The sequence below is a fragment of the Oncorhynchus clarkii genome, chromosome 13 (assembly GCF_045791955.1).
Source record: "Oncorhynchus clarkii lewisi isolate Uvic-CL-2024 chromosome 13, UVic_Ocla_1.0, whole genome shotgun sequence".
NCBI lineage: Eukaryota > Metazoa > Chordata > Actinopteri > Salmoniformes > Salmonidae > Oncorhynchus > Oncorhynchus clarkii.
In genome coordinates this window covers 60,045,224-60,066,734 of record NC_092159.1, presented here as the reverse complement: position 1 = coordinate 60,066,734, position 21,511 = coordinate 60,045,224, and the positions used below count along the sequence as shown (strand labels likewise).

At 44.1% G+C, this 21,511-nt stretch overlaps 1 protein-coding gene across 1 annotated transcript in view; it reads left to right on the top strand.

Annotated features, from left to right (window-relative positions):
* LOC139365185 (protein kinase C, alpha, b) overlaps positions 1-21,511 on the top strand; it is a 230,042-nt gene that overhangs the window by 94,817 nt on the left and 113,714 nt on the right. The gene's annotated exons all lie outside the window — the stretch shown is intronic.

Genomic DNA, 21,511 nt, shown 5'->3' with positions numbered 1-21,511 from the left:
GGTCACAAATCTTGCTGCTCTTTTCTGAATTTTGATCATTAGCGGAAATCGGCCTAATTCTGCTCTGCATGCATTATTTGGTGCTTTACGTTGGACACTGAGGATAGTTTTGCAGAATTCTGCATGCAGAGTCTCAATTTGCTATTTGTCCCACTTTGTGAATTCTAGGTTGGGGAGTGGACCGCAGACCTCACAACCATAACGGGCAATGGGTTCTATAACTGATTCAAGTATTGTTAGCCAGATCCTAATTGGTATGTCGAATTGTGTCGAATGTAAAATCTCTCTCTCTCCTCTCTCTCTCTGTCTGTCTTGTTCTCTCTTTTGCTCTCTCCCAAACACAAACACAAACACACCTTACACTGTGTAAATAAGGAGGAGTCAATTTTAGCTGTCTCATTATCAAATGTCTCAAACTGACACAACACACACACACTGACTTTGATCTTCCCAGCATCTCTCTGCAAATGCTGTATGACAAATGGCTTTGAAAACTGTCTCAAAATAACTGTGTGTGTAATGTATGAACAGCATTGTTTGTCCTGTTTGTTTTAATGAGGAGGACCAATGTGCGAGCCAAACACAGGCCCTCCCCATCGTCCCTACACACACACACACACTCAATCACAAAACACACACATACATCCCCTTTCAGAGTCTGTTAGGGCACAGTGTTTCTTGATGGAGGGCAGCTCTGTTTAGGATGTGTGTGACCCTGTACACACTCAGTCAGTTCCCCTGTCCCTCTCTACTTCCCCCAGGCCTGTGTGTGTCCTTGGTTAGATAAGTGGCTCTGGTTTGTGGAAGGCAAGCATACCCGCAACACTGTGTTCTGCCTGCCTGCCTGGCTGTGGCTGTGGCTGTGGCTGTGTGTGTGTGTGTGTGTGTGTGTGTGTGTGTGTATGTGTGTGTGTGTGTGTGTGTGTGTGTGTGTGTGTGTGTGTGTGTGTGTGTGTGTGTGTGTGTGTGTGTGTGTGTGTGTGTGTGTGTGTGTGTGTGTGTGTGTGTGTGTTTACACTGTGACCATGATGATTAGGATGATGATGTTTGTTTAGGGTGTGTTACTGTGGCCTGGCATGCCAGCCGGAATAAACACAAACTTAGACCCACTTAGAACACACACACACACACTCAGAGCAGTATAGGCTGCTTCAGGGTTCCCCAACTGTCAGCCCAAAGCATTCGCACCCATAATAGAGAGATATACAGTATGTGATCGTATACAAATTTAAGCAAGGTTTGAAGGTTCCAATATTATATCTGTTTGGGCTTCTTGCGGTCAATTTGCAGTCTACAAATTCTTTGTAATTATGTTCGCTGAAGAAGAAATCGTCCCGTGGCTGAATCTAGTTGACGGTCCCTGGCCTACTGTATGTGAACATCCCCTACACAAGCACCCCTCTGTCCCATTTGTGCAGTGCTGCTTGTCTATACTTTGATCAGTCATGTACAAACACAAACACACACAGCCAGCCAATTAGAAGTGAATGTTTGGGCTATCAGAAATAGGACTGGGACAATTACCGTATAATCATGTAACTGAGGATTATGGATGAAGAAATCAAATAACCATCAGAACCGTTTTAAAATGTTTGTTTTGATGTTGGTTTTTGTGGAAGGCCTGCTAACGAGACTGTTCCCTCCTTAGCAGACACACACACATTAACACACACACACACACACACACACACACACACACACACACACACACACACACACACACACACACACACACACACACACACACACACACACACACACACACACACACACACTGGACCCCTTTTGCTGCTGGCTGTGAGTGTTCCCTCCTGTCAAGCCTGTTTAGGCCTGCCTGTTTCCTGCTGGCTCTGTGTACCCAGTCCAGCCTCCACACAGTCACTGGGCTCTGTTTAAACAGAACAGGGGACTTAGTGTTGCACAGGCGACAGCCCTGTCTGAATACTAGAATAGTGCAAGATGGTTGCTACTGGTGCTCATCACTTCTCAGACTGGTTTCCATCCTTCTTCATTTCTTTCTCTCCTCCTCTATTTCCTCTCCTCCTCTATTTCTTCTCCTCTATTTCCTCATCTTCACTGATCTAGAAAGACCAAGATAGAGACGTGATACAGATGAAAGCAACATGGTGGTGATGAAGGAACAGTAACATGGTGGAGGTGAAGGAACAGTAACATGGTGGAGGAACAGTAACATGGTGGAGGAACAGTAATATAGTGGAGGAACAGTAACATGGTGGAGGTGAAGGAACAGTAACATGGTGGAGGTGAAGGAACAGTAACATGGTGGAGGTGAAGGAACAGTAACATGGTGGAGGTGAATGAACAGTAACATGATGGAGGAACAGTAACATGATGGAGGTGAAGGAAAATTTACATGGTGGAGGTGAAGGAACAGTAACATGATGGAGGTGAATGAACAGTAACATGATGGAGGAACAGTAACATGGTGGAGGTGAAGGAACAGTAACATGGTGGATGTGAAGGAACAGTTACATGATGGAGGAACAGTAACATGGTGGAGGTGAAGGAACAGTAACATGATGGAGGAACAGTAACATGGTGGAGGAACAGTAATATAGTGGAGGAACAGTAACCTGGTAGAGGTGAAGGAACAGTAACATGATGGAGGAACAGTAACATGGTGGAGGAACAGTAATATAGTGGAGGAACAGTAACATGGTGGAGGAACAGTAATATAGTGGAGGAACAGTAACATGGTGGAGGAACAGTAATATAGTGAAGGAACAGTAACATGGTAGAGGTGAAGGAACAGTAACATGGTGGAGGAACAGTAATATAGTGAAGGAACAGTAACATGGTGGAGGAACAGTAATATAGTGAAGGAACAGTAACATGGTGGAGGAACAGTAATATAGTGAAGGAACAGTAACCTGGTAGAGGTGAAGGAACAGTAATATGGTGGAGGAACAGTAACATGGTGGATGTGAAGGAACAGTTACATGATGGAGTTGAATGAACAGTAACATGGTGGAGGTGAAGGAACAGTAACATGGTGGAGGAACAGTAACAGGATGGAGGTGAAGGAACAGTAACATGATTGAGGTGAAGGAACAGTAACATGGTGGAGGAACAGTAACATGGTGGATGTGAAGGAACAGTTACATGGTGGAGGAACAGTAATATAGTGGAGGAACAGTAACATGGTGGAGGAACAGTAATATAGTGGAGGAACAGTAACCTGGTGAAGGAACAGTAATATGGTGGAGGAACAGTAACATGGTGGAGGAACAGTAATATAGTGAAGGAACAGTAACATGGTGGAGGAACAGTAATATCATGGAGGAACAGTAACCTGGTAGAGGTGAAGGAACAGTAATATGGTGGAGGAACAGTAATATAGTGAAGGAACAGTAACATGGTGGAGGAACAGTAATATAGTGAAGGAACAGTAACATGGTGGAGGAACAGTAATATAGTGAAGGAACAGTAACATGGTGGAGGAACAGTAATATAGTGAAGGAACAGTAACATGGTGGAGGAACAGTAATATAGTGAAGGAACAGTAACCTGGTAGAGGTGAAGGAACAGTAATATGGTGGAGGAACAGTAATATAGTGAAGGAACAGTAACATGGTGGAGGAACAGTAATATAGTGAAGGAACAGTAACATGGTGGAGGAACAGTAATATAGTGAAGGAACAGTAACATGGTGGAGGAACAGTAATATAGTGAAGGAACAGTAACCTGGTAGAGGTGAAGGAACAGTAACATGGTGGAGGTGAAGGAACAGTAACATGATTGAGGTGAAGGAACAGTAACATGGTGGAGGTGAAGGAACAGTAACATGGTGAAGGAACAGTAACATGGTGGAGGAACAGTAACATGATGGAGGTGAAGGAACAGTAACATGATTGAGGTGAAGGAACAGTAACATGGTGGAGGTGAAGGAACAGTAACATGGTGAAGGAACAGTAACATGGTGGAGGTGAAGGAACAGTAACATGGCGGAGGAACAGTAACATGATGGAGGAACAGTAACATGGTGGAGGTGAAGGAACAGTAACATGATGGAGGTGAATGAACAGTAACATGGTGGATGTGAAGGAACAGTAACATGATGGAGGTGAATGAACAGTAACATGGTGGAGGTGAGGGAACAGTAACATGATGGAGGTGAAGGAACAGTAACATGGTGGAGGAACAGTAACATGATGGAGGTGAAGGAACAGTAACATGATTGAGGTGAAGGAACAGTAACATGATGGAGGTGAAGGAACAGTAACATGGTGGAGATGAAGGAACAGTAACATGATGGAGGTGAAGGAACAGTAACATGGTGAAGGAACAGTAACAGGATGGAGGTGAAGGAACAGTAACATGATGGAAGTGAAGGAACAGTAACATGGTGGAGGTGAAGGAACAGTAACATGATGGAGGTGAAGGAACAGTAACATGATGGAGGTGAAGGAACAGTAACATGATGGAGGTGAAGGAACAGTAACATGATGGAGGTGAAGGAACAGTAACATGGTGGAGGTGAGGGAACAGTAACATGATGGAGGTGAAGGAACAGTAACATGATGGAGGTGAAGGAACAGTAACATGGTGGAGGAACAGTAACATGGTGGAGGTGAAGGAACAGTAACACGATGGAGGTGAATTAACATTAACATGATGGAGGTGAAGGAACAGTAACATGATGGAGGTGAAGGAACAGTAACATGATGGAGGAACAGTAACATGGTGGAGGTGAAGGAACAGTAACATGATGGAGGAACAGTAACATGATGGAGGTGAAGGAACAGTAACATGATGGAGGAACAGTAACACGATGGAGGTGAAGGAACATTAACATGATGGAGGTGAAGGAACAGTAACATGATGGAGGTGAAGGAACAGTAACATGATGGAGGAACAGTAACATGATGGAGGTGAATCCTCCACAATCTTGGCTGTTTCACACCTGACCTCAGTGTGAATGACTAACTACCATCCCTCCACTCCTCCACATCCCTTCACTCCATCCATCCATCCATCCATCCATCCATCCATCCATCCATCCATCCCTGCCCACCGGCCCTTGACTCAGTCAGGTGTCATGGGTCTCTCGCTGTCCTTTCCCCCTCTCTCTCGCTCTCTCCCCTTCGTGTGGCTGGAAGCTAGAGGCTGGACCTGCAATGAGCGCAGACACACTCACGCATGATGTACGCAAGCACACACATATAGTATGTACTGTATATACACACACACACTGCTATGGGTCATGACCTCTGTACCACCCTCAGACCATGGATGACATCATCAATTGTTTGATTGATACAAATGGCGCAAGAGAGAGAGAGAGAGCGAGAGAGAGAGAGAAAGGGAAAGAGCACAGGGAAATCACAGAGAGAGAATAAAAGAGTTGGTTCACATTAGCATCTATAGTAAAAGCATTGCTTGACTTTTAATGAGTACCGGCACCTATTTCAGTCAGAGTCAAGCACTGGTGAAAGTGGTCCTTCTTTCTCTCCAGTCACCTTTCATTCACCCTGATGGACCTGTGACACACTCTACTGATGTGCATGTCAAGCATCCCTCCAAAGTGCAACCAGTGAATGGAAATCATTGGAAACCCTGCTCCCCGAGCCATGGAGGCTGTAGAGATACATGTATATAATGACAATGGCCACCAGCCAAAGCTCACTCACTGTGCCTTTAAAGCCAGATTGTTTGAGGCAATGTCATTTGGGGATTAGTGTCAGTCCAGATTGCAAGACTGATGTTGCAATGATTATTTCTCTATATGTATATTGGTGTTGCTGCGTTTCCGTTTTGTATTTCCTCTTTTGAACCATCTGTCTTTGGTCTGTTCATGTCAATCACTCCCCTGGAGCTTGTTTTAGCTGTGTTCAGAGCTCTTCTATCTGATTGCCTCTTCTGCATCTGCATGGGTTTGATATTGTGTGTGTGTGTGTGTGTGTGTGTGTGTGTGTGTGTGTGTGTGTGTGTGTGTGTGTGTGTGTGCGTGTGCGTGTGCGTGTGCGTGCACGTGCGCGTGTGCGTGTGCGTGTGTGTGTGTGTGTGCGTCTTATTTCCTTCTAAGCCACCGCCGTGCATTTGGTATTAAAATCAATGTGTTGTTGTTGTAGGATCAGCTTCTTTTTTTTTTGCTCTTGTCTGATGCTCCGTTCTGATTTGCTTTTACAATCAGTAGAGATGAATGACCTGCCACCGTACCAATGATTTTCAATTTATTTTCTCCTATCTCCCGCCTTCTTAAGTAATCAATCCATGGCTCTGTTTATGTCAGAGGTTTATCATGGTCTAGGAGTAGCCAATGGTATTTCTTATTGAGGAAGATCAAGACAGTTCTGTGTTACAGTGAACAATGTATTCTACATCTATCTGGTTAGGATTCACAGTAACTGGAGTCAGAAACATGTGCATCATAAATATTCCTCCCTGGGAAATGAATTTTAAATCCGACTTTCTGATGGTCTACAAATAGAAAAAGAGAGAGATTTACAACATTGGCCTTGAATAATGATTTAGATCCATGCCATTAAGATCTATGACTTAATGGCCCACCGTTACAACCACATACTCCTGGCCTCCTCTCTCATTATGGGACTCCTTAACACCTGGCCCCATCGGCTCTGGGACCCTGCTAAAGTGTAGGCGACATTACATCATAGGGCCTTAATTGCTGTGACAAGCTGAACTGGTGGTATCATTAGCCAAGTGTCTCTGTGGGCATACTGAGGTTGCGTCACAAATGGATCCCTATTCCCTATGTAGTGCACTACTTTTGATCAGGGCCCATAGGGTTCTCATCAAAGTAGTGCATTATATAGGGAACAGGGTGCCATTTGTGACAGGGCCTGTAGCTCCTCCTGGAGAGAAGAGGACAGAGCTGTGGAGAGCCAGACAGGGGAGGTGTTAAGAGATCTACTTGAAATGAAAGTAGATTATTGAAGACATGAATTGAGTTAGAATTGGAAGCATCAGTTAGGAGGTGATAATAGCTTTCTCACTGCGATCCAGAGGGTTACATTACAACCTAGAGTGGCCACATGAATTCACAGTTGCAACCATTGATTTATAAGTGTTTATTATTGATCATGTATGATATACCCATCAATTGAATGAGAACGGTTTGTATTGTCAAATTTATAAACACATGATAGACGGTACCTTAGTGTAGATTAACCCCTGATAAACAGGTATTACATCACAGACTGTTTGCAATTTGTCTTTTCTCTCAAGGTGCCTTTGGGGCAGGGCCAGATTCTGAGACAGAGAAAGAGAGAGAAAGAGAAAGCGGGGGGAGAGAAGGGGGAGTGAGAGAGAGATAGAGAGAGAGAGAGACATAGAGAGAGAGACATAGAGAGAGAGAGAGTAAGCGGGGGGAGAGAAGAGAGATAGAGAGATAGAGGGGGTGGGGAAGAGAAGAGAGAGAGAGAGAGAGAGAGAAAGCGGGGGGAGAGAAGAGAGAGAGAGATAGAGGGGGTGGGGGAAGAGAGAGAGAGAGAGAGAGAGAGAGAGAGATAGAGAGAGAGAGAGAGAGAACGAACAGAGCTCCTCTCTACTATGGGTATGAATCTTACCCCCGGCCACTGACAGAGGAACAGACAGGGCAGATGTTCTAACTGTTAACAAGGATGTTTCTTCATGTATCCGTCATATACTGTGATCAGTGCTGCAGTCGGGGAGAACAATAGATGGTGTTAAAAAGCAAGAGGAGTGAGGGATATTAGGGAGAGTCATACGTCCTCTCCTTATCCTAGACTGTATCATTTATCCTCATAAATGTGCTTCTGAAATAATAAGAGCACAATGAAAAAGTGTTCTTACAAAACAATGCTATGAAAACGAGCGGGAGAGGAAGAGAGGGAGCTGGAGAGAGGTGGAGAGAGAAGATGAAAAGAAAAGAGCTGTGGCTTGTCGACTCTTCGTCCCTGGGACACTTTGACAGGTGGAGAGGTACAGTGTGACAAATCCCTCGTTTCGCCCTCTCCCCTCTTTGGCTTTGGGAATATAAATTCATGTGAAAGAGAAATACCTAGATTGCAGCATGGTATCTTACCAAACCATTGCTTTCAGCCTATAGAGTTGACTACCGTTTTGATCTGTGACTTTGAGTGTCATTATCAAATTAACAGTACTTAGACATATTCTGTGCTGATCTGATTCTCCCCTTGTTCACTGTTAATAAATCTGTTGACTGCCGAGGCCCTCAGCTGCCTTGCATAGACCTACATCTTTATCTGACAGTAATGGCCGTGTTCTACGCTATTAGCCTGCCTGTCACAGGCCATTAACCCTGCTAGTGGCTCACTGCTACACTTACCCACAGCAACAGCCACCGCAAACAAAACGCTAACCCACAGCAACAGCTGGGAGAGCCAGCCAGCCGCCCAGGCAACAGCATTTAGCCAGGCTACCACTAACTTGCTAAAACAGTCATTACCCTGCTAGCAGCTCACTGCTAACAAATCGCTAACTCAAAGCAACAGCTGAGAATAGCCAGCCAGCCTCACAGGCAACAGCAGTTAGCCAGGCTACCTCTAACTCGCTAAAACAGCCATTACCATGCTAGCGGCTCGCTGCTAACAAACTGTTAACTCTAAGCAACCAGCCGTGAGTTTACTCCACATGTTAGTTCTGTTAGGTTCTAAATAACAGGGTAGAAACTGACGGACAACTATAACCAAGTTTATTCACGCAAAGGGTTGGACAGCTGAACAGACAAAGACATTTTTCCACCAGCACAAGTATATAGACCCCAATTTGGATGAAGTATCCTCCTTCCCTCTGAACAGTACATCTTTATTTCTAGGCAGGAAGTTAAGTGATGCGGGCAATAAACTGTTCCTTCTCCCTTAATGTGACCTGACCTCGGCCCCCATTCCTCACTAAACCACGTCTCTCCACTGTTATCAGTGACTGCAACCATGTGATGGCCTTTCCTTTACTCAGAACATTCCAAGCTTAATTGCCTCCACCATATACATTCCTCCCCCAGATAACCATTAACTGCTGGTGTAGAAACCAGGCTATGGCATTCCTCATTTCCATAGGATACCTGATAATTAACAATATTTCAAGTTTAAATGTCAGAACCCATCAGTTCTAAACCATGCAGAACAGATGACAGCTAGAGTCTGTTGAGACCTTCACCTTCACTAGGGGGAAGTTGTCTATGAGCACTGATCTAAGGTCAGTTGTTCAGTGCATTTCCGGCCTAATGGTTAAGGTTTGGATTTGAATAATGTTGTTGATATTCTCTCTGTCTGTAAATCATCAGCACATGCAGACTAGTGCTTAGATTACTTTCAGCCGAGTTCTTGTGTAGAAATGGATATGAGGCGAGAATGATGGTAAAGCTAACAGAAAGATAATGTTAACCCTCTTGAGACCCCAGATATTTAAGAGGAAAACGTGATCACCTTTCAGAAATAATTCTAATAGACTTCTGAGTAAACTAAAATAATGTTTTTTTAAATTATCTGTTTTTAGAAAACAATTTTCTGGAAATATTACAAAAATGCAACATTGAACCTATGAACAGACATGTTGATATGTTCAGTATATCAAGCAATATATACAGCCGACCATATATGGATATGTAGGCCATATGGTTTAAATTAATCCATTTAGATGGGAGGTCATTTAAAAAACTGATTACATTCTATTGACCTAAACATCAGATGCGCAATAAGGCAATTCAAAAGAAGCAAAGGTGCCTCCGCCACCCCAGTGGAACAGCTGCCATGGGAATATTAATGCTTATGTAATATGTTGTTTGATGTGATCACTGATATCATATTGCAATCTGCTGCAGTCATCAGCCTCATCTCTGATGACGCAACCCAGAGTGTTACTGTGTTAATGAATTTGGGGGTTTGGTGGTGTTGAATCTATGGATGTGTTCTATACCAGATCATCTGATCAGTGTAGGGAAACTGAGAATAGCAGTAGGAGAAAGTTGTGTGTGTTTTTCTATTGGTGGCCATGCTGCATTTGGCATCAATGCATGATTTAGGTGAGAGGTCAGAGGTACAACATCTGGGTATCTCAAGTTAGGATTTAGCTGATATCAGAAGTCACAGAAGGGGCACTGAGTTCCTGTCGTTAATTAGGCCCATGCTCTATTTAGTGGAGTTGCACCCCTATCTAAAGCATGGAGGAATCATTTAGTACCTGTGTCAGTGGGTCTGCCTCTAGTATTATCAGCTGATAGCGATTATAACCAGGATAGTTTCAAGTTGTATTATTCGTTTCTACGGGATACACATGGTATACACCGTCCAAGGAAATGCTTACTTGCAGGTTCCTTCTCAACAATGCAACAACAATAAGAAATGATAAAAGATAAGAATAACAACAAAGTAATGGCTCAGTAAAATAGAATACAAATGTTTTACAAGTATAATACAAGAAGGCGTCATTTATAGTCCTATATTTACACATGTTTTGGGGAAGTGGGGTTTGGGGGCAAGTGACTTTATACAGTATATATTGTATATATATTGCCAGTTTAGCTTGTTGCTGTTCTGGCCTTAGCCGGACTATTCCCACCTCTATTCTTCTCTTGAGGTGTGAGGACTGAAGAGATCACAGGAAGCTCAGTCTCAGACATACACCACTCTGTTTATAGACCTGTTGACATGGTGTGGAACTGAAAACATCACACCTTTCCTCATGATAAATATTTACACTAAGTATAAAATATTTAAATGAAGGACTGTGAAGAACACTGATTCCCAATACACGCAGACACACTCACACACACATACACACACACACACGCACAAACGAACACACACAGACAGACAGACACACACACACACACACACACACACACACACACACACACACACACACACACACACACACACACACACACACACATCCCCAGGCTCTGGAGAGAACACTTCAACACTTCACCTGGCAGTGTACTCTGTGCTTCTATAGCAGTCAGTCCTCTTCGTTCTCACTCCACGTCCCAGTAGATTGGGCACTGAGTAGATTGGGCTTCCAGTCTCAAACCTCTCTGTGCATAGTTGGTTTGAGTCTCTCTACTGTAAGTGTCTATGTATCATCCCTCTCTGTGTAATGATCGCTGTCCTCTCTATGGGATGCTTCCAGTCCCAAGCCTCTCTGTGCATAGTTGGTTAGAGTCTCTCTACTGTAAGTGTCCATGTATCGTCCCTCTCTGTGTAATGATCGCTGTCCTCTCTATGGGATGCTTCCAGTCCCAAGCCTCTTTCTCTATGTAATTACCGAATGAGCCCCTCTCTGTATCTTTATTTTATTTATTAGGGATCCCATTAGTTCCTGCCAAGGCAGCAGCTACTCTTCCTGGGGTTTATTAGGGATCCCATTAGTTCCTGCCAAGGCAGCAGCTACTCTTCCTGTGGTTTATTAGGGATCCCATTAGTTCCTGCCAAGGCAGCAGCTACACTTCCTGTGGTTTATTAGGGATCCCATTAGTTCCTGGCAAGGCAGCAGCTACTCTTCCTGTGGTTTATTAGGGATCCCATTAGTTCCTGCCAAGGCAGCAGCTACTCTTCCTGTGGTTTATTAGGGATCCCATGAGTTCCTGCCAAGGCAGCAGCTACTCTTCCTGTGGTTTATTAAGGATCTCCATTAGTTCCTGCCAAGGCAGCAGCTACTCTTCCTGTGGTTTATTAAGGATCTCCATTAATTCCTGCCAAGGCAGCAGCTACTCTTCCTGTGTTTTATTAAGGATCTCCATTAGTTCCTGCCAAGGCAGCAGCTACTCTTCCTGTGGTTTATTAAGGATCTCCATTAGTTCCTGCCAAGGCAGCAGCTACTCTTCCTGTGGTTTATTAAGGATCTCCATTAGTTCCTGCCAAGGCAGCAGCTACTCTTCCTGTGTTTTATTAAGGATCTCCATTAGTTCCTGCCAAGGCAGCAGCTACTCTTCCTGTGGTTTATTAAGGATCTCCATTAGTTCCTGCCAAGGCAGCAGCTACTCTTCCTGGGGTTTATTAAGGATCTCCATTAGTTCCTGCCAAGGCAGCAGCTACTCTTCCTGTGGTTTATTAAGGATCCCCATTAGTTCCTGCCAAGGCAGCAGCTACTCTTCCTGGGGTTTATTAAGGATCCCCATTAGTTCCTGCCAAGGCAGCAGCTACTCTTCCTGTGGTTTATTAAGGATCTCCATTAGTTCCTGCCAAGGCAGCAGCTACTCTTCCTGTGGTTTATTAAGGATCCCCATTAGTTCCTGCCAAGGCAGCAGCTACTCTTCCTGGGGTTTATTAAGGATCCCCATTAGTTCCTGCCAAGGCAGCAGCTACTCTTCCTGTGGTTTATTAAGGATCCCCATTAGTTCCTGCCAAGGCAGCAGCTACTCTTCCTGGGGTTTATTAAGGATCCCCATTAGTTCCTGCCAAGGCAGCAGCTACTCTTCCTGGGGTTTATTAAGGATCCCCATTAGTTCCTGCCAAGGCAGCAGCTACTCTTCCTGGGGTTTATTAAGGATCCCCATTAGTTCCTGTCAAGGCAGCAGCTACTCTTCCTGGGGTTTATTAAGGATCCCCATTAGTTCCTGCCAAGGCAGCAGCTACTCTTCCTGTGGTTTATTAAGGATCCCCATTAGTTCCTGCCAAGGCAGCAGCTACTCTTCCTGTGGTTTATTAAGGATCCCCATTAGTTCCTGCCAAGGCAGCAGCTACTCTTCCTGGGGTTTATTAAGGATCCCCATTAGTTCCTGCCAAGGCAGCAGCTACTCTTCCTGGGGTTATTAAGGATCTCCATTAGTTCCTGCCAAGGCAGCAGCTACTCTTCCTGGGGTTTATTAAGGATCCCCATTAGTTCCTGTCAAGGCAGCAGCTACTCTTCCTGGGGTTTATTAAGGATCCCCATTAGTTCCTGCCAAGGCAGCAGCTACTCTTCCTGGGGTTTATTAAGGATCTCCATTAGTTCCTGCCAAGGCAGCAGCTACTCTTCCTGTGTTTTATTAAGGATCTCCATTAGTTCCTGCCAAGGCAGCAGCTACTCTTCCTGTGGTTTATTAAGGATCCCCATTAGTTCCTGCCAAGGCAGCAGCTACTCTTCCTGGGGTTTATTAAGGATCTCCATTAGTTCCTGCCAAGGCAGCAGCTACTCTTCCTGGGGTTTATTAAGGATCCCCATTAGTTCCTGCCAAGGCAGCAGCTACTCTTCCTGGGGTTTATTAAGGATCCCCATTAGTTCCTGTCAAGGCAGCAGCTACTCTTCCTGGGGTTTATTAAGGATCCCCATTAGTTCCTGCCAAGGCAGCAGCTACTCTTCCTGGGGTTTATTAAGGATCTCCATTAGTTCCTGCCAAGGCAGCAGCTACTCTTCCTGGGGTTTATTAAGGATCCCCATTAGTTCCTGCCAAGGCAGCAGCTACTCTTCCTGGGGTTTATTAAGGATCCCCATTAGTTCCTGCCAAGGCAGCAGCTACTCTTCCTGGGGTTTATTAAGGATCCCCATTAGTTCCTGCCAAGGCAGCAGCTACTCTTCCTGGGGTTACACATTCAGGCTCTTACATCACACATAAAACTAAACATAAAGTAGTACATCAAATAACATTATTACAACACAACATGTATAACAGCACCATACAACAATATTACAATGTACGTGAGTGTAGAATGTTATCATGTGTGTGTCTGTGCCTGTGTGTGTGTCTTATCATGTGTGTCTGTGCCTGTGTGTGTGTGTCTCTTCACCGTCCCCACTGTTCCATAAGGTGTATTTTTATCTGTTTTTTGAAATCTGATTCTACTGCATCAGTTACCTGATGTGGAATAGAGTTCCATGTAGTCATGACTCTATGGTAGTACTGTGTGCCTCCCATAGTCTGTTCTGGACTTGGGGATTGTGAAGAGATCTCTGGTGGCATGTCTTGTGGGGTATACATTGGTGTCTGATCTGTGTGCCTCCCATAGTCTGTTCTGGACTTGGGGATTGTGAAGAGATCTCTGGTGGCATGTCTTGTGGGGTATACATGGGTGTCTGATCTGTGTGCCTCCCATAGTCTGTTCTGGACTTGGGGATTGTGAAGAGATCTCTGGTGGCATGTCTTGTGGGGTATACATGGGTGTCTGATCTGTGTGCCTCCCATAGTCTGTTCTGGACTTGGGGATTGTGAAGAGATCTCTGGTGGCATGTCTTGTGGGGGATGTATGGGTGTCTGAGCTGTGTGCTAAACAGACGCCCGTTTGCATTCAGCATGTCAACACTTCTTACAACAACAAGTAGTGATGAAGTCAATCTCTCCTCCCCTTTAAGCCATGAGAGATTTACATGCATATTAATGTTAGCTCTCCATGTACATTGAAGGGCCAGCCGTGCTGCCCTGTTCTGAAACAATTGTAATTTTCCTAAGTCTCTCTGTGTGACACCTGACCACACGACTGAACAGTAGTCCAGATGTGACAAAACTAGGGCCTGTTGGACCTGCCTTGTTGATCGTGTTGTTAAGAAGGCAGAGAAGCGCTTTATTATGGACAGACTTCTCCCCATCTTAGCTACTGTTGTGTCAACATGTTTTGACCATGTTAAGTGCCCCTGTTTGGTACTCCTTGCTACTGTATTCAACTCTGTGTTGAAGTGTCCCTGTGTGGCTTTACCATGGTAAGTGTTACCCAGCCTATTTACTGTCATTATCTGTCATCAACCACCACCCCTGCCAGGAGATCGCTCCAATGCCCAAACACACTCACAGTGGGTACACACACACACACACACACACACACACACACACACACACACACACACACACACACACACACACACACACACACACACACACACACACACACACACACATAGAACTGTTTTGGGAAAGGGTCCTACATGGAACCCAAAAAGGTTCTTCAAAGGATTCTCCTACGGGGACAGCCAAATAACTCTTTTAGGTTCTAGATAGCAGCTTTATTTCAAAGAATGTAGTAGCAGATCGGATGGGCGTTGTAAGCTATAACTAGGGCCAAGAGTTTATGACCTGATCAGGATACATAAAAATATATTTGATTTTGCTGCAGCTTTACTGAATGTTCATTTCTGCTACAGTTGAGGTCAGAAGTTTACAAACAAACACTTAGGTTGGAGTCATTAAAACTCGTTTTTCAACCACTCCACAAATTTCTTGTTAACAAACTATAGTTTTGGCAAGTCGGTTAGGATATCTACTTTGTAATTTTTCCAACAATTGTTTGCAGACAGATTATTTCACTTATAATTCACTGTATCACAATTCCAGTGGGACAGAGGTTTACATACACAAAGTTGACTGTGCCTTTAAACAGCTTGGAAAATTCCAGAAAATTATGTCATGGCTTTAGAAGCTTCTGATAGGCTAATTGACATCATTTGAGTCAATTGGAGGTGTACCTGTGGATGTATTTCAAGGCCTACCTCCAAACTCAGTGCATCTTTGCTTGACATCATGGGAAAATCAAAAGACATCAGCAAAGAAATTGTAGACCCCCAAGGTTCATCCTTGGGAGCAATTTCCAAATGCCTGAAGGTACCATGTTCATCTGTACAAACAATAGTACGCAAGTATAAACAGCATGGGACCACGCAGCCATCATACCGCTCAGGAAGGAGACACGTTCTGTCTCCTAGAGATTAACGTATTTTGGTATGAAAAGTGCAAATCATTCCCAGAACAACAGCAAAGGACCGTGTGAATATTCTGGAGGAAACAGGCACAAAAGTATCTATATCCACAGTAAAACGAGTCATATATCGACATAACCTGAAAGGCCGCTCAGCAAAGAAGAAACCACTGCTCCAAAACCATCATAAAAAGCCAGACTACGGTTTGCAACTGCACACGAGGACAAATATTGTACTTTTTGGAGAAATGTCCTCTGGTCTTATGAAACAAAAATAGAAATGTTTGGCCATAATGACCATCGTTATGTTTGGAGGAATGGGCCAAAGTTACACCAACTCTGTCAGGAGGAATGGGCCAAAATTCACCCAACTTATTGTGGGAAGCTTGTGGAAGGCTACCCAAAACGTTTGACCCAAGTTAAACAATTTAAAGGCAACGCTACCAAATACTAAAACTGAGTTTAAATGTATTTGGATAAGGTGTATGTAAACTTCTGACTTCAACTGTAAGCAATAGTACGATTTTAATCAAAGTTTGTCTCTATGCTGCCTGCTGTCGCGCCTGCTCCCGCTCCCCCTCTCTGGTGCTCGAGGGCGCCAGGCAGCCCATCATTACGCACCCCTGTCACCATCGTTACTCGCATCAGCGCTTCATGGGACTCACCTGGACTCTATTACTTTATTGATTGCCTCCCCTATATCTGTCACTTCCTCAGTTTCTTCTCCCTGTCTGCATTAATGTTGTTTGTTCCCCCTGTCCAGACACTGTTCTTGTTTTGTTATATGTCTGTTTATTCATTATATCTTCACTCCCTGTACTTGCTTCTCGTCTCCCAGCGTCTGTCCTCACACTTGCAGCATGATCTGTTTTCTTGCACGTACATATGAAAGACAGTTGTTGGTCTGAGCTGGTCTCTGGAGCCGCTGTGCTGAGCCGGAGGAGCGTGTATCAATCCTTCATTGCGATTCAGTCCTTCATTGCGGCCAGAAGTTCAAAACAAAATAATAATGTCTCTTGAGTCAGTTACCCTTTTACTGCAGTGGGCTGAATCAGGGTCACACAGTGTTTCTTGGTAATCTTAAATAAATCTACTTTGAAACAAAAGTATACACCTCACACACATGGTAATGGACTTTGTAAAAAAGACACCTGTACCATATCAGATATAAGTTGAAATGTATTCAATTTTGTGTTTGCATCCCAATATTACATCACAGAAGACTGAAATGTAACAAACCCGTTTGACATAGAAACACCAGATGTTTTACTTGTTTTTTAAATAATGATTATTAATTATGAAATTTTGAAAAATATGAATGACGTTCCACCCACGAGACCACTAGATGGTGATTTGGTCATTTGACTGAAGGAAATGGCTACAAGAGTTAAAAAATAATCAATTGTTTGCGAACTATACATCACTACCACAGATTTCCCTGCTATCACTTTGTTCACAGGGATCTGCTGCAGTGGTGGCTGTTCGGACATTCGTTTCACTTGCTTTGCTGATTCGAAGAGACATTCTCTTGTGTTCTAACACAACGTTGCACGGAGTGCAAAACAATTTGTCCCGACTTTCATGTAAAACATTTGTAAATCATTTTGCACGGTCTTTATTTGTGATTTTTGTTCTGCCTGTCAGTCGTAATCTGTCAGTCATCAACCCTCAGCTTCACACATTGACAGGGGGGAAAACTGGTTTGAGTTTTCTGCTGTAACAGTGGTAGAAATTGCGAACCCTCTTTTGATTGGACCTTTTTATGCGAGAAAAGTGTGCTGATTGGTTATAATGTGTGAATTGCTTGGTTTTGCATTAAATGATGTGATCGCGGTATCTTGGAGAGAGTGCTAGAGTGGATAGCCTGAGTTTTTGACCTCTGTGGACCTTTCTCTTAGTTCAACACCCCTTCCTCCCGCCTCTGCTCTGTTATGATAGAAACTAGACAGTCAGACTTGTCAAGCAGAGGAAACAGCCTCTTACAGCAGCAGTAGATTTACTTTGACAGACCAAGTTTCTGTCCATTGCTATGATGCACTGCTCCAGTGGTGTCTCCCTGGCTCAGTGCTGTAGTGGCTAACTGCTAGTGGTGGAAGGCTGCCTGGCTTCTCCTATTCACTTCAGTCTTGGCTATCATGGAGAAATCCCTTTTTTAATGTCAGTCAATTTTCTGCCTTTTTTTCAAATCCCTTTTTATATCTCAAGTAGTATGATTATTATTAACCAATGGAAAACCTCCCGAGAGAAGTTGAAAGCAGAGGAAAATAATATGGCCCTGATGATTGCATGAAAGACTAGCAACCATCCAACACCCACACATCTTCTCCTACGTGCTATGGTGAAGAAAACACACAAAGAGTCATAATTATGTAATACTAGTGTGTGTGTGTGCGTGTGTGTGTGCATGCTTGCGTGTATTTGCACACTTGGTGTGTGTGTACTGTTTGTGATTTTCGAATGATCTTCCTTCATCTTAGTAACAGTGGGGCTCATTAAAAAACACATGCTGCACAACAATGACTGATTCCTGTGTTGCTGACATCACAAATAAACCCCAAAGACCAAGAGAGGAGAAGAAAAGGGAGGAAGGACGGTAGAGAAGAAAAGAATGAGACTGTGATGGAGATAGAGGGAGATAAAGAAATAACTAGATGGAGAATATATACAGTATTCACTTACATGTTGGCCCGAGAGTGTTTGTTTCAAGTAGAGATAGAGTACATGGAGAGAGAGCCTACTGCATACTTAATAGTTGAGTAATAGTTGAGTTTCAAGTTGTATCAGTCATGTGTACAGGATACACATGGTATACAGTGTATGACAAAATGCTTACTTGCAGGTTCCTTCTCAACAATGCAACAACAATAAGACATAATAAAAGGTAAGAATACGGACATGAAGTAGATGATTCAATAGAATAGAAGGAAGAGATATTAGCATACACTGTAGATTAGCCTTTAGCCCTCCAACCCACTATAACTAATACATGGTAGCTTAGCCCTCAGCCCTCCAACCCACCATAAACAATACATGGTAGCTTAGCCCTCAGCCCTCCAACCCACCATAAACAATACATGGTAGCTTAGCCCTCAGCCCTCCAACCCACCACAAACAATACATAGTAGCTTAGCCCTCAGCCCTCCAACCCACCATAACCAATACATAGTAGCTTAGCCCTCAGCCCTCCTAACCCACCATAACCAATACATAGTAGCTTAGCCCTCAGCCCTCCCACCCACCATAACCAATACATAGTAGCTTAGCCCTCAGCCCTCCTAACCCACCATAACCAATACATAGTAGCTTAGCCCTCAGCCTTCCTAACCAACCATAACCAATACATGGTAGCTTAGCCTTCAGCCCTCCTAACCCACCATAACCAATACATGGTAGCTTAACCCTCAGCCCTCCTAACCCACCATAACCATTACATAGTAGCTTAGCCTTCATCCTTCCTAACCCACCATAATCAATACATGGTAGCTTAGCCCTCAGCCCTCCCAACCCACCATAACCAATACATGGTAGCTTAACCCTCAGCCCTCCTAACCCACCATAACCATTACATAGTTGCTTAGCCTTCATCCTTCCTAACCCACCATAACCAATACATGGTAGCTTAGCCCTCAGCCCTCCCAACCCACCATAACTAATACATGGTACTGTAGCTTAAAATCAAATCAAATCAAATGTATTTGTCACATACACATGGTTAGCAGATGTTAATGCGAGTGTAGCGAAATGCTTGTGCTTCTAGTTCTGACAATGCAGTAATAACCAACGAGTAATCTAACTAACAATTCCAAAACTACTACCTTATACACACACAAGTGTAAAGGGATAAATAATATGTACATAAAGATATATGAATGAGTGATGGTACAGAGCGGCATAGGCAAGATGCAGTAGATGGTATCGAGTACAGTATATACATATGAGATGAGTATGTAAACAAAGTGGCATAGTTTAAAGTGGCTAGTGATACATGTATTACATAAAGATGCAGTAGATGATATAGAGTACAGTATATACGTATACACATGGGATGAATAATGTAGGGTATGTAAACATTATATTAAGTAGCATTGTTTAAAGTGGCTAGTGATATATTTTACATCAATTCCCATCAATTCCCATTATTAAAGTGGCTGGAGTTGAGTCAGTGTGTTGGCAGCAGCCACTCAATGAATCTGTTTTTCAGTCTCTCGGTCCCAGCTTTGATGCACCTGTACTGACCTCGCCTTCTGGATGATAGCGGGGTGAACAGGCAGTGGCTCGGGTGGTTGTTGTCCTTGATGATCTTTATGGCCTTCCTGTGAAATCGGGTGGTGTAGGTGTCCTGGAGGGCAGGTAGTTTGCCCCCGGGGGGTGATGCGTTGTGCAGACCTCACTACCCTCTGGAGAGCCTTACGGTTGTGGGCGGAGCAGTTGCCGTACCAGGCGGTGATACAGCCCGACAGGATGCTCTCGATTGTGCATCTGTAGAAGTTTGTGAGTGCTTTTGGTGACAAGCCAAATTTCTTCAGCCTCCTGAGGTTGAAGAGGCGCTGCTGCACCTTCTTCACGATGCTGTCTGTGTGGGTGGACCAATTCAGTTTGTCTGTGATGTGTACGCCGAGGAACTTAAAACTTACTACCCTCTCCACTACTTAGCCCTCAGCCCTCCCAACCCACCATAACCAATACATGGTAGCTTAGCCTTCAGCCCTCCTAACCAACCATAACCAATACATGGTAGCTTAGCCTTCAGCCCTCCTAACCAACCATAACCAATACATGGTAGCTTAGCCTTCAGCCCTCCTAATCCACCATAACTAATACATGGTACTGTAGCTTAGCCCTCAGCCCTCCCAACCCACCATAACTAATACATGGTACTGTAGCTTAGCCTTCAGCCCTCCTAACCAACCATAACCAATACATGGTAGCTTAGCCTTCAGCCCTCCTAACCCTCCATAACTAATACATGGTACTGTAGCTTAGCCTTCAGCCCTCCCATCCCACCATAACCAATACATGGTACTGTAGCTTAGCCTTCAGCCCTCCCAACCCACTATAACTAATGCATGGTAGCTTAGCCTTCAGCCCTCCTAACCAACCATAACCAATACATGGTAGCCTAGCCTTCAGCCCTCCTAACCCTCCATAACAATACATGGTACTGTAGCTTAGCCTTCAGCTCTCCCAACCCACCATAACCATGTGTTGCTCATGAAATGTTAATTAATGTTATGAGGTCAGTCTATTCAGATGTGAGTTTCATTTTCTTAGCCAGATTGTGATCTAATAAGATATAGCTTCTGCACTCACACTGTTGCTTGGATTCCTGACATTTTTAGGGGAGTAGAGGGTGAGAAAGGGAGAGTTGTAGAGAGCGAGAGAGAAAGCAAGGGAAGCAGTGAAGCAGGGAGAGAGAACAATAACTAAACTAAATGTGTGTCGCAGAGAGAGAGAGAGAGAGAGAGAGAGAGAGAGAGAGAGAGAGAGAGAGAGAGAGAGAGAGAGAGAGAGAGAGATAGACCTTGGGGGAATCCCTTGGGTCTTGATTCCATTCCAACACGAAATAATTATATTAGTCAGAATTTAGTCAAATCAAGCTAATCTTCTCCTGAGGACTTCTCGGTGGACCCGAGGTTTGTCTCTCCCAGTCAGAAGAGAGAGCATGTGTGTGTGTGTGTGTGTGTGTGTGTGTGTGTGTGTGTGTGTGTGTGTGTGTGTGTGTGTGTGTGTGTGTGTGTGTGTGTGTGTGTGTGTGTGTGTGTGTGTGTGTCTGTCTGTGGCTGTCTGTGGGAGGTAGCAGAGTGCTGTTCCTCCAGGAGTGAAGAACAATAGCAGTAGCTGTAATCAGGGCACAGTTAGTTGGGAGTAATTACTCAGCCAGAGCTCAGCCTGTGAGATGAGATCTGGTGCTGTAATGAATAGGCCAATGTGTCATTGTGCGGGTT